This window comes from Tamandua tetradactyla, chromosome 18 (genome assembly GCF_023851605.1).
Source record: "Tamandua tetradactyla isolate mTamTet1 chromosome 18, mTamTet1.pri, whole genome shotgun sequence".
NCBI classification, from domain to species: Eukaryota; Metazoa; Chordata; class Mammalia; order Pilosa; family Myrmecophagidae; genus Tamandua; species Tamandua tetradactyla.
The window spans coordinates 31,028,960-31,032,626 of record NC_135344.1 but is presented as its reverse complement, the minus strand read 5'-3'; the positions used below and the strand labels follow the sequence as shown (position 1 = coordinate 31,032,626).

Below are 3,667 nucleotides of genomic sequence, written 5' to 3'. Positions count from 1 at the left end.
AACCTGAAAACCCCTGTGATGGTTAGCTTTAGGTGTCGACTTGACTAGGTAATGCTGCCCAATTCTCTGGTTAGGCAAGCACTGGCCTAACCATTACTGTAAGGACATTTTGTGGACTTGAATCATCAGAAAGGGGAAGGCCATGGTGGCTCAGTGGCAGAGTTCTTGCTTGCCATGCCCGAGACCTGGGTTTGATTCCCGGTGTCTGCCCATGCAAAAAAAAAAAAGTCACCAGTAAGTTGGTTGCATCTATGATTGAGTACATCTACAATCAACTAAGGATAGTGTCTTCAACAACGAGAGACATTTACTACAGTCAGTTGTAACCTTTAAAAGGAGAAGTCAGAAGAGAGACTCTCTCTCTCCACTTCAGACAGCCAACCTCTCCTGGGGAATTCACCAAAGACCTTCATCTGAGTTGCCAGCTTGTGGCCTGCCCTATGGAATTTGTACTAATCAATCCCCACAATTGTGTGAGATACTTTTATAAAATCTCATATATACAGATATCTCCTGTTGATTCTCTTTTCCGAGAGAACTCTGACTAATGAACTAGTGACTTTTGAACAACCCCTGTTTCAAAAGTTAAAATATGCAGTATTTCTACTTTGAAAGAGACATTTGATTGGCCAGACCACAGAGCAAGTTGGGTTGAGGAATACCCCAATTATTTATCCAGCCATATCAATAACATTATGGATGGCTGCCCCAAGATTTGTACAAGGTTAAATCTTCCCTTGTTTTTAATCTGAACCTTGCCATACCCTTGTTATTATAATATAGATTCAGAAAGATACCCGTACCTTCTGCTTATTGATAGGTGCTCTCACTTCTGTGTCTTTTCCTTCCTTCATCTTTAGCTGGCTTTTGAAAATTGGCTGTTTTCCTTTCTGGGAATCATAGGATCAGTTTTGGTTACTGAGCCTGACTCAACCACTAACTAGTTGCATGTCCTTGAAGAGGTCATTTCTTCTCCCTGGGCCTCAGTTTCTTCTTAAGTATGTAGCTACAAGGTGCCTTCTGGATGAAATGCTTTATGCTATACTTGTTTGTTAAATCAAGCTTTATTGATAAAATGGAATTCAGAATATTTTACTAGGAACAGCAGCTGGCCCAGCCAATCATGATAGCAAAAATGTGGCAGTTTCCTACTATATTTAGGAAAAGGCTGCCTATCACTTAGTAATTTAATGCAAGGAAGGACTTGTAAAACAGGTGCAAGGATTGATATTCTTATAAATACACTGTATTAACCTGCATTACTCATGACAACATGGAGAGAACATCCAAAAAACAGTTAAATGAAGGGACTTGCTTTTTCAATGATGCCAATCCCATTGCCAAGAACATTAAGATAGTTTTCAATAAAGCCTTGGATGTTTGGCTTCATGATATTTTAAGATTTATCTCCATAATCATGTGCATGTGCATCTAGCTGATGTGGTGGCTGTTCTCCCTGTCCCAACCCCAAGTCCAAAACACAATATGACTTGAAAGGGCTATATATCTGTTGCATCACATAACAAGTCAAACATTTCTTTTAACTTTGAAAGTGATTTAAAGCAGTTCATAATTAAATATGAGCATTTTGCACAAGGACAATTACTTTACAAAAAACAAAATCATACAACAAAAATTGCTGGAGTCTGATTTATGACATGAATTATGGTTTGAAATAACATTTACATAAGTCTCAAATTTACAAAGCAAAAACAAAAAAAGTTCAGTTCTTTGCTAGCTGTTGTTGTACAGCTGAAGTTCTCTGGTGTAATCACTCTCACTCATGTCATATTCTACTTTAAAGTTGAGGATGGATGTTAAAAAGTTTCAGTGAAGTTGAGCTACACTCTCCTTTGGAGGTGAACATAAACTCCATAGCTAAATGAGCAGTTTTACCACATATCATCAGTTAAGTAGAGTTGGTGTTGTCATCATTTTTGAAAGGATTTAGTCTATTTAAACAGGTTCAATTATATTTCACTCACATGCCAATTCACCCCCTGGTGGAGGCGAGGGATGGTCTCATTGACTAATAAGCACATCACATGGACTAAGTCCAGGACAGCTTCTCCATGCTTTTTTAATGATTTCTTCTACTCTGGATTCTGGGTACTTGTCCAATTCTGCCTCCTTCTTCATTGCTTTGGACAATACTTTGGATGCATTTGCAAGAAAGAATAATATAATGCTTATGTTATCTCTACTTCCCTTATACAAGCAGGTGTCAACTATTTTAGTGCAAACTTTCTCAAGATCATCTGTGACTTCAAGTGTGGAACTAGCAAAATCACAGAGTCCTTCATTTTTCATAACTCCCCAGACAGCATCACATGTGAGAATAATGAACTGATCATCTTCAGATTTTTCAATATCATGGACTTCAGAATCTGGTGCAACAAGCTGCTCTGTAGGACCTTTTCCATGGACATCTTTGTAATCAAAGTCCCAGAGGGCCCTGAACATAGCCAGAGAGACTTCACACGCTGAATCATGACAGAATCACCTGCATTTTGAATTCTTTCTTTTTCCAGTGGATTATTTGGTGTATGATCTTGTGTGAAGAAGCGAACTTTCCTCTTTCTACAACGTAAACCTCTTGAGTCTCCATGGTTAATAAAATAAATAGGATGGGAAGAAATTAAGACACCCATTTCTACCTGCACCATATTTCTTCTCTGACATAACTCTCATATGTTCATCAGTCTCCAGAAAGCATTTTCTGATTCCATTCATTATGTTTCCACAGAAGGTGCTCCTGCAGACCCTTTAAAATCCTGGTTATTGGTGAGGTGATCTAACAAATGCTCACAGCAGTATTTCACAACATGAGAACCAGCATGCCCATTCCAAGCAAAAAATGACCAAGTTTCAAGTCTGCTTGGCAAACAGACCACAGCTGTCTGTGCATCCTCCATTTCGATGAGCCCACCTTGCATGCTGCTTAATCCATATCACAGCTCATTACCCTGTCCCTGGGCATTATGCTATTCCATCTTTGGCTTGTGTAAAAATGTTTGCATTATGTTTTGACCCTCTAGGTCCAGAGCAGGCTTGAGAGGGCAGGTCCCTCCATGGAGGGGGTGGAGCAGCAAGGAGCCGGCTGCGGCTCAGATCATCTAGGATTTGGAACCTGAGGTGGAGAATGGGTCCCAGAGGAGGAAGAACCTAAGACTCATCACTTTAGCTCCCCGCCTGCCTGGTGCCCTCCCATCCCCCCTAGCCAGTCATGCAGCCCCGGAAACTTCCGGGCCAGTGCGAGGATCACTGTAATGCTACTGTAATTGTAGATCCAGTATTAAACTGAACTGCTTTCTTGAAGCAAAAAAGGACCCCAAGATATTGTAAATCTATTGTGCTCATCAATAGCTGAGATGGATTTACGGGAAGCACCTTTCCAACTTGCTCCACTCAAAAGAAATGAATGGTCTGCTTTTTCCACTTGGCGCCGTCAACAATAAGCCCAGCCTTGAAGCACTTATAGTAAGGGCTGCTAGATGGTGCTGTTTCTCCAGATTTCCAGGGAATCCGCCTTATAGCAGATGGATGTTGGAGGATAACAATTAATGTCCACTGTATCAGCCAATGCAGTGGAAAATATGTTGTACTCCAGAACCTACAGAGAGTGAGATTGCTCAGCCAGTCTGCTGCCAACTTGGTCCTCTGCTGG

General features: G+C 40.7%; 1 pseudogene; it reads right to left on the bottom strand.

The window, feature by feature from the left end:
• Positions 1-1,892: 1,892 nt before the first annotated feature.
• Positions 1,893-3,020, bottom strand: LOC143662587 (protein phosphatase 1A pseudogene; annotated as a pseudogene).
• Between the last annotated feature and the right edge of the window lie 647 nt (positions 3,021-3,667).